This window comes from Nycticebus coucang, chromosome 11 (genome assembly GCF_027406575.1).
Source record: "Nycticebus coucang isolate mNycCou1 chromosome 11, mNycCou1.pri, whole genome shotgun sequence".
NCBI classification, from domain to species: domain Eukaryota; kingdom Metazoa; phylum Chordata; class Mammalia; order Primates; family Lorisidae; genus Nycticebus; species Nycticebus coucang.
In genome coordinates, this window is record NC_069790.1 from 23,896,758 (window position 1) to 23,910,712 (window position 13,955).

Below are 13,955 nucleotides of genomic sequence, written 5' to 3' on the forward strand. Positions count from 1 at the left end.
CGCCCTACTCACTGAGCCACAGGAGCCGCCCCATGTGTAATATTTCTTATTACTTAAAGAGAATTAGTTTGCTTTGTACCCCATTTTAACTTTTTTTAAAATCACAAAAATAGCATACTTATTTCTTTAAAATAAATTTTAAGTAGAAAACAATAATATACATTCCGCTTCTGGCAAACATAATAGTCTGGTAAAGAAAGAAGGAATAAAACAAATGTATAGGTTTAACAGATCACCTATCTGTAACTGTATTCCTTACCTAAAAAGTAATTCATTTTGATGACCCATAAAGAAATTCCTGTGCTTAATTCTAAGCCATGAAAAAATTACTACACCAATTCAAATAAAGAGAAATCTGTTCTAATCTTAGAGTATGTCATGCCTCCAAAAAATAAGAAACTTTTTTTAAAGAGCAAATGTTTCAACAAACTATAACTTTGATTCCTATAATTTTCTTTCCATAAAACCATGTAATAAGTTTTATGTTTTGCCTTTTTATATGGTGATGCTATAGTGACTACAACAGTTACAGTGATGTCAGTTAGATTAAAGAACAACAGATGGGTTGGAGAGAAGAACAAAGCATTTCCTACCATCTGGCAGCCTGCAGAAATTGAAAGGCGGTGAGATAACTTTCTTATCTCCATCTCTCCATACTCCCAATGAGTATGCTGTGTACCCCATTTTAACTTTTTTTAAAATCACAAAAATGGCATACTTATTTCTTTAAAATAAATATTAAGTAGAAAACGATAATATACACTTCCACTTCTGGCAAACATAATAGAATGGTAAAGAAAGAAGGAATAAAACAAATGTATAGGTTTAACATATCACCCATCTATAACTATATTCCTTACTTAAAAAGTAATTCATTTTGATGACCCATAAAGAAATCCCTGTGATGATACTGTGTTTTAATTTTTCACATATTTCCCTTAAACTTTAAGTACTCTGGATATTGTTTCCATAAAAACTGTGTTCTAGTTGCTTGCGCACCCACATAGTAGTCCCATAATGCATTCACACAGTATGGAACATAGCTGAGGCTTTGGAAAGTACAGGTGTTTTTCCTTATTTCAAATTAATATGAGGGTACAAATTTTTTAGGTTACAACGTTCTTACTTTCAAAGTAAAGTTCAAATTGTAGAAGAGCCCTTGGCCCCAGGGATGTGCTGAATACCCTCCCATTGTATACATTAGATAAGATCCCAACAAATGCCCTTCCTCCTCCCTCCAATCACCCTCTTCCCTCCCCTCTCCTCTCCTTATTCATCCTACCCCCTTGCTAGACTATTTTTGTGTTTTATCATTCATATGAGCATGTAATTATTTATACATTGGTTTTATATTCGTATTGAGTACATTGGATATTTTGTTTTCCATTCTTGAGATACTTTACTAAGAAGAATGTGTTTCAACTCCATCCAGGTAAACATAAAAGATGTAAAGTATCGATCTTTTCTCATGGTTGAATAGTAATCCATGGTATATATATATCATGATTTGGTAATCCATTTATGGGTTGATGGGCATTTGGATTGCTTGCATAACTTGGCAATTATGAATTGACTTACAATAAACATTCTGGTACAAATGTCTTTGTGGTAAAATGATTTTTGTTCTTCAGAGTAGATACCTAGTAATGGGACTGTGGGATCAAATGAAAGGTGTTCTTTTAGACTTCTCCATACTTGTTTCTATAAAGATCGAATTACTTTGCAATCTCACCAGCAATGCAGAAGTGTTCCCTTCTCTCCACACCCACGCCAGCATCTGCAGTTTTGGGACTCTGTGATGTGGACTAATCTTATTACAATTAGATGATATCTCAGAGTGGTTTTGATCCGCATTTCTCTGATGACTTTTTTTTTTTTTTGAGACAGAGTCTCACTTTGTAGTCCTTGGTGGGGTGCCACAGAGTCACAGCTCACAGCAAACACCAACTCTTGGGCTTAAGCAATTCTCATGTCTCAGCCTCCCAAGTAGCTGGGACTACAGGTACCACCACAATGCCTGGCTATTTTTTAAAGATGGGGTCTTGCTCTTGCTCAGGCTGGTCTCAAACCTGTGAGCTCAGGCAGTCCACATGCCTCTGTCTCCCAAGTGCTGGGATTACAGGCATGAGCCACCATGCCCGGCCCACATTTCTCTGCTGATTAAAGACGATGAGCATTTTTTCACGTGTATGTTGGCCATTCATCTGTCATCTTCAAAGAAGTTTCTGTTCAAGACTCTTGCCCACATAGAAATGGGGTTGTTTACTTTTTTCTTGTTGTTTAATTTAAGTTCTGTATAGATTCTAGTTATCAGTCTTTATCAGATTCATAATATGCAAAAATCTTCTCCTATTCCAAAGGCTATCTGTTTGCTTTAGTTGCAGTACCTTTAGCAGTACATAAACTTTTAGTTTGATCAAATCCCAGTTATTTATTTTTGGTGTTGCTGCAATTATATGAATTAGTACAGTGGCATCCAACCCATGCCCTTGTGGGCCATACATGGCCCAGGAAAGCTAATAAATGAAGCCCAACACAAAATTGTAAACTTACTTAAAACATTAAGAGAATTTTTTTTTTTTTGGTTGAACTTGATTGAACAGTCTCAAGAATGAACTTTGTAGATGACAACATCATGTCACAATGTCATGAAAAATAAACATAAGGACACTCTCCTTATTCATTAGACTATTAAACAGTATTAATTCAGTTTTATGCAACTCCCAATACATTATCTTCTAAGCACAGATAGGTCAAATTGACACCATCAGACATTACATGTACTTGTGGTGACTGGCCAAGGCAGTGATTATCAATAATATTTCAATGTACCATTGCAACATTAGGTATTTAATGGTATTCAAAAGTCAGGTAAGCATTCTTATTTGATTATTAAGGGTGCTCCCACACCTCAGAAGTGTCTCACACATCACCTGCCACACTTTACACTCAGCCTTCCACCTTGCTCTGCATCAATAGTCTAGTTATAGAAAGTCAAAACCTTGCTTTCTATTTTCCTGTCAATTTTCAGAATAAAGGTAAATATAATCCTTTATATATTATTATTTTTTAAATTCTAGCATGGCTTCTACAATGTCTCAAAAGAAAATAGAATCCCCAAAAAGAAAAATTGCAGATGAAGGAAGATTGTTCAATGAAAAGTAGACAGATGATTACTTTTTTGTCAATACAAATAGTAAGGAATTCTGCTTAATTTGTAGGGAACCCACACAGCGTTTCAAAGACCATAATTTGAAAAGGCATTACATGTGAAAACAAACTGCCAAATTTTATACATATGAAGGATTGTGTCATAAGGCCAAATAGTGGAATTGAAAAAAGTCTGTCTTCTCAACAACAAAAAATTTTTAACCAGATAAACACTTGTTTTATTTGAATGATTGATCATCAACATGGAGACCACTATGTACAGACAAGAGAGGGACATCTACTTCTTGGTCTCTCCCTCTTTGGACAGAGTCTTGACCACCTCCTCAGTCTTGACCTGGAGGCACTCTTCACCGTGCTTGCATGCTTCCTTAGGTCTTGGACCTGCGGGCCTCAGCCTGGTCAGCCAGGAGCTTCTTGGGAGCCTTGTCTGCATTCAGCTTGTGAATGTGTTCCATGAGAACCTGCTTGTTTTTGAACACATCCCTCTTCACCTTCAGGTATAGGCTATGATACATGTGGTGGTCAATCTTCTTAGATTCATGGTATCTTCTCAGCAGCTGGCACAGAATCCTTACACCCTTCATCTCAGATTTTCTCACGCTGGCTGTACCCTTTCGCTTACCTATCCCCATATGCCTGCCCTTCCAGTGGCCGAGGTGTTTTTCCAGCATCAAGCTCAGGAATGAACATTCACGGGCTTGCAGGTTATCAGCCCATCTTCAAGCAGCTTCCAGATCTACTGTGGGATTTGGCATTGGCGATTTCATTAGTCTCACTGACCAACCAGACCTTATTTTTGCCACAGCGGAGGACACTAGAGGCAAGCCTCTTCTGAAGCCTGAGCATACTCATGGTTGCAGCTGCAGCAGCCAACAAAAAATTTTTTAAAAGTTACAACTCTGACAGATTTCACTGTAAAAGCTAGTTACATGGGAGCATGTTTAACAGCAAAAAAAAATCTCAACCATTTACTGGTGGTGAGTTTATTAAGCAATGTATGGAAAGCATGGCACATATATTATGCCCTGATGAAAAAGGGAGTATTTCTAAAATCTGTTTGTCTCACGAGACTATAGCCTGGCAAATTGAAGAAACTGAAAAATCTATCAAAAGAAGTTTGGAGAGTAAAGCTGCTAATTTTAAATTTCATACTTTGCCGATGGATGACGGCACTGATGCCTCAAATATGGCTCAACTTGCTACATTTATTAGAGGTATTGATGAGAAATATAAAGTCACTAAAGAAATGGGTTTCTTTTGTACCATTAAAAGACACAACTAAATCAAGAGTATATAAAGCCACATAAAATATGTTAAAGTGATTTTTTTTTTTTTTTTGCCCATTGTCAACATATCTGATATAGTTACTGAGGGTGCCCCAGCAATACTAGGTAAAAGAGAGGGACTTGTAAAATTAGCAGAAGACAATGCAATTGCCACCCAAAATTCATGTTTGATGAAGTATCATTGTCTAGCACATCAGGAAAATTTATGCACAAAAGCTTTAAAAATTGACGTCAGGCAAATTATCAAGACTGTGAAGCCAGGAAATTGAATTATCACCAATTCCAGGAATTTCTTAAAAGTATTGATGCTGACTATGGTGACCACATTTACTTTCTGGAAATAAGATGGTTATGTTAAGCTCAAATGTTAAAAAGACCTTATGATTTGTAAGATTTTATCAAGTCATTTATGGTATCAAAAACCAAATTTGTGCCAGAACTTGATAATGAAAACTGGCTTACAGATTTTGCATTTTGAATGGATTTAACTGCTCATTTAAAAGAGTTAAACACATGTCTTCAATGTAAAAACCAATTTATTAATACAATGTTTCAAACCATAACAGCTTTGCAAATGAACTGAAATTATAGCAAGCTCAAATTAAGGCTAACAATTTTATGCATTTCATTACATTAACTAAACAAAGTTCTGCGAACAGTGAAAAATATGCAGCCTTGCTTTTTAAGGTGATTCTTTTCAAGAATTCAAAACCAGATTTCAAGATTTTGAGGAAAATAATAAATATTTTGGTACATTTGAACTCCATTTTCAGTGACCATAAATATGTCACCTGCAAATTTTCTGATGGCATGCAGATAGCTGCAATCCAACATCAACTTAAAGAAAAATCTGATCATGTCTCTTTATTGGACTATTATAGGTCTTGTCTTCCCAGAGACAAATATCTCTGACTTTACAATCACGCCTGATACATGTCATCGTTTTTGGCAGTACTTACATTTGTGAGTAACTATTTTCAAGAATGAAGCACATTCAAGGAGGAGGAGCAAATTGGCTGCCAAGTAACAGTTTCCTTGCAACTGGGCACGGTGAGTCTGGGGAGACAAGACTGCAGGCGTCTCTGGCTAGTGGGATCTGCCTATAATCATCCCTTTGAGGACACGGGAGTCAGTGAGAGACTTCTAGACCCCAAGAGGAGGACAAAAGCAGTGGAAAACTGGCAAGTGCTTGCGTGTGTTTGTTCAGTCTAATCCCACCAGCAGCTCTAAGTACAGCAACGGTGAGACTGTAAACTGGAAAGGCCTTACCTGTGAGCTGTTTTGGTTTTTTTAGAATTGGCACTGCCAAGTTGAACTGCCTTGGGAGAGCTAGGGAAGGAGTGTAGAGAACTTTGGGCGTTGTCTAGGGCCCCAGACTGAGCCACTGAGTTAGAGGGAGCTAATAGTGTTTGGCTGTGGGCTGCAGGGAGCCATTGTGAGAGAACTGCTCTGACAAGCTGCGCTCTCAGGGTAGCAGAGAAAGGATCACTAATAATCTAGTGACTGAGCAACCTAAAGGCAGGAACTGAGCTGCCTTATAGCCTTAGCCCTCAGGGGCAGAGTGAGACAAGTCTTGCCACATTGGGAAAGTGGATAGCCACTTCAGGAGTCATCCCAGCAACAAGCACTTTCCTGGAAAAGCTTCTGCTTAGCTAAGTTTAGCAGTTTAAAGTGCCTTTTAAGATGGCTGAGGAGAGATTTAGGGTCTCCACCCCATGGGGTTTGAGAAATCGGCAGAAGCCTCCAGTTGTATCAGCATTGTGATTATACCCTGTAAGATCACCTGTTGCCCAGACAATATTCAGCTTTGTTTTTGGTTCTGTTTTATGTATTTTATTTTTGTTGTTGTTGTTGTTTTGTTTTGTTATTTAATTTAAACCTTTTCTCTATAGATTTTTCTTTTCTTTCTTTTCTTTCCCCATTTTTCTACTTTAAATATAATTTCCCATTGTTGCCTTTTTCTATAATTAGAACTTCATTTTTGCTAGTGTTTCTACCCCTATTATTTGGTTTTTCCCCTAATTTTATCCCGCAAAGTTTTCTGGTTGCTTGTTTTTGTTTGATTTATAGCATTTTTGTCTTTCCTCTCTACTTAGTAGAGGTAGGGTACTGTGTCCAAAAAGTCTAGGAAAGAGCTGCTGACCTCAAGGGAACCACCAAACCCAGCAAACCAAGAGGTTGAGGGTTTTTTAAGGTTGGGTCAAAGAACCCTACTATACATATTGCTCTGTCTCCTTCTTTCTATACCTCTCTCCCTTTTGTCAATATTCCCTTTTACCCAGCTCAAATCCTTTCTCTTTTTTCTTTTCTATCTTTTTTCTTCCTTTCTTTTTTTGCTTTCATTTATCTTTTCTTGTTCTTCAACCTTCTCATCCTTCTGGTCTTCTACCAAAAGGACTCACTGAAACCCTACTCCAGAGGCACGGCAACTTAAAGATCAAGAGAAACTGAAAGGAAAATTAGAGCAAGGAAACAGATAAAAGAAATCACTCCTGAGGAGGAATCAGCAGAAAACTCCTGGCAACATGAAGAACCAGTCCAGAACAACATCTCCTCCAAGGGACCGTGAGGTAGCTACTGCAGAGGATTCTACCTATAAAGAAATGTTACAAATGACAGAAAGGGAATTTAGAATACATGTGATGAAAACAATGAAGGAAATGATGGAAACAATGAAGGAAACCGCTGATAAAGTGGAAAATAACCAAAAGGAAATCCAAAAATAGAATCAGATAAGAGATGAACGATATGAAGAATATAGAAAAAATATAGTGGAACTCAAGGACCTGAAGCAGTCACTTAGAGAATTAAAAGATGCAATAGAAAGTATCAACAATGGATTAGATGATGCAGAAGAAAGAATTTGGGAGGTAGAAGACAAAGCTCTTCAGAGAACTCAGATAGTTAAAGAGGCAGAAAAGAAGAGAGAGAAAGCAGAACCTTCCCTGTCAGAATTATGGGACTTTATGAAGCCTTCAAACATACGAGTTATAGGTATCCCACAAGGGTAAGAAGGCCCCAGGGGAATGGATGCATATATTATAAATGAAAATTTCCCAAATATCACCAAAGATTCTGACACACTCCTTTCAGAGGAATATCGGACCCCAGGTCGCCTCAACTCTAACCGAGCTTCTCCAAGACACATTGTGATGAACCTGTACGAAGTTAAGACAAAAGAAAAGATTCTGCAAGCTGCCAGGAGTAAGCGCCAGTTGACCTACAGGAGTAAATCCATCAGTGTGACTGTAGACTTCTTTAATGAAACTTTCCAAGAAAGAAGACAATGCTCATCTACCTTTAATTGACTTAAACAGAACAATTTCAGCCAAGAATTCTATATCCTGCTAAGCTAAGCTTTAAAATTGACAGAGAAATCAAATCATTTACGGATATACAAACATTGAGGAAATTCGTGACAGCAAGACCAGCTCTACAGAAAAAATTTCAATCTATTCTATACACTGACCATCACAATGGATCAGCAGCAAAGTAAGAACTCAGCAATTCAATGAAAGAACCTAACTTCCACACTGATGAAAAAAATAAAACCAAGCAATGGACTCTCACAAAATAAGATGAATAGAACACTACCACACTTACCAATTATCTCAATAAATGTTAATGACTTGAATTCCCCACTGAAGAGGCATAGATTGGTTGACCGGATGAAAAAACACAAGCCATCCATTTGCTATCTGCAAGAAACACACTTGGCTTCAAAAGACAAATTAAAGCTCCGAGTTAAAAGTTGGAAAACAATTTTTCAGGCAAATGGAATTAAGAAGAAAACAGGAGTTGCAATCTTACTTTTAGATACACATGGATCTGCCTATAATCATCCCTTTGAGGATACAGGGAGCCAGCAAGGGACTTCTGGACCCCAAGAGGAGGACAAAAACAGTGGAAAACTGGCAAGTGCTTGAGTGTGTTCGATCAACCTAATCACGCTGGCAACCATAAGTACAAGCAGCAGTGAGACTGCAAACCGGAAAGGCCTTACCTGTGAACTGCTTCGGTGTTCTTGGACTCGGCACTCCGTTGAACTGCCTTGGGGAGAGCTTGAGCAGGAGTGTGGAGAACTTTGGGCATTGTCTGGGGCCCCAGACTGAGCCACTGAGCTGAGCGCAGGAAGCCATGGTGAAAGAACTGCCCGGGCAAGCTCCGCCCTCAGGGTCTCAGAGCAAGGATTGGGCGGGTCCAAGTAACCTACTGCCTGAGCAGCCTAAAGGTGGAAACTGAGCTGCCTTACACCCTTAATCCTTAAGAGCAGAGTGAAACAGTTTTGGCACACTGGAGCCTTGGGCTGTTGCCCTGGGTAGAGTGCCATGACATCACAGCTCAAAGCAACCTCAAACTCCTGGGCTTGGCGCCGCCCAGACCTCCAGGAGAGCTGTGAAGCGATCCCCGACAGGGGACCCACACCCACTGGACCTCCACATTCCCTGACCAGGAACTGCGGGAGACACGCAACCCTACGTCCTCCCTCCTGTGTCCTCCAAGCTTCCACACTAGCCCGTTCATCTGGACAGAGACTCTGGTAGCTGTGTGCCCTTTGGAGCCCTCCCTGCCTCTGCACAGAGATCATTTCCTGGCCAGAGACTGCTGTAACATTGGTCTCTCGGTGCCAAAGTCACTAGACACCTGGCACTCCCAGAACCGTGCGCACCACCACCAGCACTATTGCTGGATCCGGGTGTGCCACAAACCGGAGCTTCTTCAACAACCAGAACTCCCTAGCTAGAGCAGCCCCAGAGGAACTAAACAGGGTCACTCCATACAAAGATCCAGCAACAATACAGTGATCCCGCTGGAGTCTAATCTTGGAGACACACCTCCCCAACTCTGAGGACAGCCAGAGGCAACAGTGAAAAACAATCATGAGGCAAAATCAACAGAAAAACTCTGGCAATATGAATAATCAGATTAGATCAACTCCCCCAAGGATCAATGGGGCAGACACAGAACAAGACCCCATGCACAAACAAATAGCTGAGATGTCAGAAATTGAATTCAGGATCTGGATAGCAAATAAGATCAAATTAGAATTCCAAAAGTTATCTCAAGAATTCAACGGACTCAAAGACAAAATGACCAAAGATTTCGACACAATGAGACAAAAAGTTGCATACCTCAAAGATCTGAGAAACACAGTAGAATCCCTCAGTAACAGAATGGAGCAAGCAGAAGAAAGGATTTCTGACATTGAAGATGAAGCTTTCGAATGCTCCCAAATCCTCAAAGAAGAAGAGAAATGGAGAGCAAAAACAGACCACTTTCTCAGAGAGCTCTCGGATAATTTGAAGAAAACCAATATTCGTCTTATAGGGATCCCCGAAAGTGATAAAGTGGCTTCACAAGGCACAGAGTCTCTTCTCCATGAGATTATGAAGGAGAACTTTCCAGACATGCTAAGAGATTCCGAAATTCAGATAGCAGACAGTTTCAGAACTCCAGTACGACTCAACCCAAATAAGACATGCCCCAGACACATCATAATCAATTTCACTAAAGTTAATATGAATGAGAAAATTCTGAAAGCTGCCAGACGAAAGAAAACCATTACCTACAAGGGGAAGAATATCAGAATAACTACAGATCTCTCTGCTGAAATCTTTCAAGCTAGAAGAGGATGGTCATCGACTTTTAATCTCCTAAAACAAAATAACTTTCAACCCAGGATCCTGTACCCAGCTAAACTGAGCTTCATTTATGATGGAGAAATTAAATACTTCAGTGACATTCACATGTAGAAGAAATTTGCCACAACTAAACCAGCTCTCCAGGACATTCTTAGACCTATCCTCCATAAAGACCAGCGTAATTCTCCACCACAAAAGTAAACCCACCCAAAAAATTTTTGATCAAATTCCAACTTCCACAGTCACAAAAGGATTAAAAATGTCCACCGGTCTCTCGAAAGGCTTATCAATACTCTCAATTAATGTGAATGGTTTAAATTGTCCTCTAAAGAGGCACAGGTTGGCGGACTGGATACAAAAACTCAAGCCAGATATCTGCTGCATCCAAGAACCGCATCTAACATTAAAAGACAGATATAGACTCAAGGTGAAGGGATGGTCATCTATACTCCAGGCAAATGGAAAGCAGAAAAAAGCAGGCATTGCAATCCTGTTCGCAGATGCAATAGGCTTTAAACCAACCAAAATAATTAAGGATAAGGATGGACAATTCATATTTGTTAAAGGTTATACTCAATATGATGAGATCTCAATTATTAATACTTCTGCACCCAACCACAACACACCTCAATTTATAAGAGAAACTCTAACAGACATGACCAACTCGATTTCCTCCACTTCCATAGCAGTTGGAGATTTTAACACCCCTTTAGCAGTCCTGGATAGATCCTCCAAAAAGAAGCTAAGCAAAGAAATTTTAGATTTAAACTCAACCATTCAACATCTGGACTTAACAGACATCTACAGAACATTTCACCCAAAAAAAACTGAATACACATTCTTCTCATCAGCCCACGGAACATACTCCAAAACCGACCACATGCTAGGCCACAAATCTAACCTCAGCAAATTTAAAAAAATAGAAATTATTCCTTGCATCTTCTCAGACCATCATGGAAAATAAAAGTTGAATTCAATAACAACAGGAACCTGCATACCCATACAAAAACATGGAAGCTACACAACCTTAGGCTGAAGGATAGATGGGTTACAGACAAGATTAAGAAGGAAATCACCAAATTTTTGGAACAAAACAACAATCAAGACACGAATTGCCAGAACCTCTGAGATACTGCAAAGGCAGTCCTAAGAGGGAAATTTATAGCACTGCAAGCCTTCCTCAGGAAAACGGAAAGAGAGGAAGTCAATAACTTAATGGAACATCCAAAGCAACTGGAGAAAGAAGAACACTTCAACCCCAAACACAGCAGCAGAAAAGAAATAACCAAACTCAGCGCAGAATCAAATGAAATTGAAAACAAAAGAATTATACAACAGATTAAATCCAAAAGTTGGTTTTTTGAAAACATCAATAAAATAGATAAACCTTTGGCCAACCTAACAGGAAAAAAAGAGTAAAATCTCTAATTTCATCAATCAGAAATGGTAATGATGAAATAACAACAGACCCCTCAGAAATTCAAAAAATCCTTAACAAATACTACAAGAAACTCTACTCTCACAAATATGAAAACCTGAAAGAAATCGACCAATACCTGGAAGCACGCCACCTACCAAGACTTAGCCAGAATGAAGTGGAAATATTGAACAGGCTTATATCAAGGTCTCAAATAGCATCAACTATACAAAATCTCCCTAAAAAGAAAAGCCCAGGACCAGATGGCTTTACGTCAGAATTCTACCAAACATTTAAAGAAGAACTAGTACCTATACTACTAAACCTCTTCCAAAATATAGAAAAAGAAGGAAAAATACCCAGCACATTCTACAAAGCAAACATCACCTTGATCCCCAAACCAGGGAAAGACCCAAAAAGAAAAGAAAATTATAGATCAATATCACTAATGAATATAGATGCTAAAATACTCAATAAGATCCTAACAAACAGAATCCAACAACACATCAAAAAAAATTATACACCATGACCAAGTCGGATTTATCCTAGGGTCTCAAGGCTGGTTCAATATACGTAAATCTATAAATGTAATTCAACACATAAACAAACTTAAAAATAAAGACCATATGATTCTTTCAATTGATGCAGAAAAAGCTTTTGATAATATCCAGCACCCCTTCATGATCAGAGCACTTAAGAAAACTGGTATAGAAGGGACATTTATTAAACTAATAGACGCCATATACAACAAACCCACAGCCAATATCGTATTGAATGGAGTTAAATTGAAATCATTTCCACTTAGATCAGGAACCAGGCAAGGTTACCCATTGTCTCCACTGCTCTTTAATAGTGTAATGGAAGTTTTAGCCATTGCAATTAGGGAAGAAAAGGCAATCAAGGATATCCACATAGGGTCAGAAGAGATAAAACTTTCACACTTCACAGATGATATGATCATATATCTGGAAAACACTAGGGATTCTACTACAAAACTTTTACAAGTGATCAAGGAATATAGCAATGTCTCAGGCTAAAAAATCAACACCCATAAATCTGTAGCCTTTATATATACCAACAATAACCAAGCCGAACAAACAGTCAAGGACTCGATTCCTTTCACAGTAGTGCCAAAGAAGATGAAATATTTGGGAGTATACCTAACGAAGGACGTGAAAGATCTCTACAAAGAGAACTATGAAACTCTAAGAAAAGAAATAGCCAAAGATGTTAACAGATGGAAAAACATACCATGCTCATGGCTGGGAAGAATCAACATTGTTAAAATGTCCATACTGCCCAAAGCAATATATAATTTTAACACAATTCCTATTAAAGCTCCATTGCCATACTTTAAAGATCTTGAAAAAATAATACTTCATTTTATATGGAATCAGAAAACTCGAATAGCCAAAACATTACTGAACAATAAAAACAAAGCAGGAGGAATCACGCCACCAGACCTGAGACTGTACAATCCACAGTGATCAAAACAGCATGGTACTGGCACAAAAGCAGAGAAGCAGATGTCTGGAACAGAATAGAGAACCAAGAGATGGATCCAGCTACTTACCGTTATTTGATCTTTGACAAGCCAATTAAAAACATTCAGTGGGGAAAAGATTCCCTATTTAACAAATAAATGGTGCTGGGTAAACTGGCTGGCAACCTGTAGAAGATTGAAACTGAACCCACACCTTTCACCATTAACTAAGATAGACTCTCACTGGATAAAAGATTTAAAACTTAAGACATGAAACTATAAAAATACTTGAAGAAAGTGCAGGGAAAACTCTTGAAGGAGTCGGCCTGGGTGAATATTTTATGAGGAGGACTCCCCAGGCAATTGAAGCAGTATCAAAAATACACTACTAGGACCTGATCAAACTAAAAAGCTTCTGCACAGCCAAGAACATAGTGAATAAAGCAAGCAGACAGCCCTCAGAATGGGAGAAAATATTTGCAGGTTATACCTCCAATAAAGGTCTAATAACCAGAATCCACAGAGAACTCAAATTTATTAACAAGAAAAGAACACGTGACCCCATCTCAGGGTGGGCAAGGGACTTGAAGAGAAACTTCTCTAAAGAAGATAGGCGCATGGCCTACAGACACATGAAAAGATGCTCATAATTCTTAATCATCAGATAAATGCAAATCAAAACTACTTTGAGATATCACCTAACTCCAGTAAGATTAGCACATAACAAAATCCCAAAACCAGAGACGTTGGCGTGGACGTGGAGAAAAGAGCACACTTCTACACTGCTGGTTGGAATGCACACTAATACGTTCCTTCTGGATGGATGTTTGGAGAATACTTAGAGACCTAAAAGTAGACCTGCTATTCGATCCCATAATTCCTTTACCAAAAATCACAATATAACAAAGACATCTGTACCAGAATGTTTATTGCAGCCCAATTCATAATTGCTAAGT

The 13,955-nt window shown here is 38.6% G+C and overlaps 1 protein-coding gene and 1 pseudogene across 3 annotated transcripts in view; both read right to left on the bottom strand.

Moving 5' to 3' along the window:
* The window catches only part of BBS9 (Bardet-Biedl syndrome 9), a 610,039-nt gene that overhangs the window by 377,010 nt on the left and 219,074 nt on the right, over positions 1–13,955 (bottom strand). The gene's annotated exons all lie outside the window — the stretch shown is intronic.
* Positions 3,436–4,032, bottom strand: LOC128598554 (60S ribosomal protein L19-like; annotated as a pseudogene).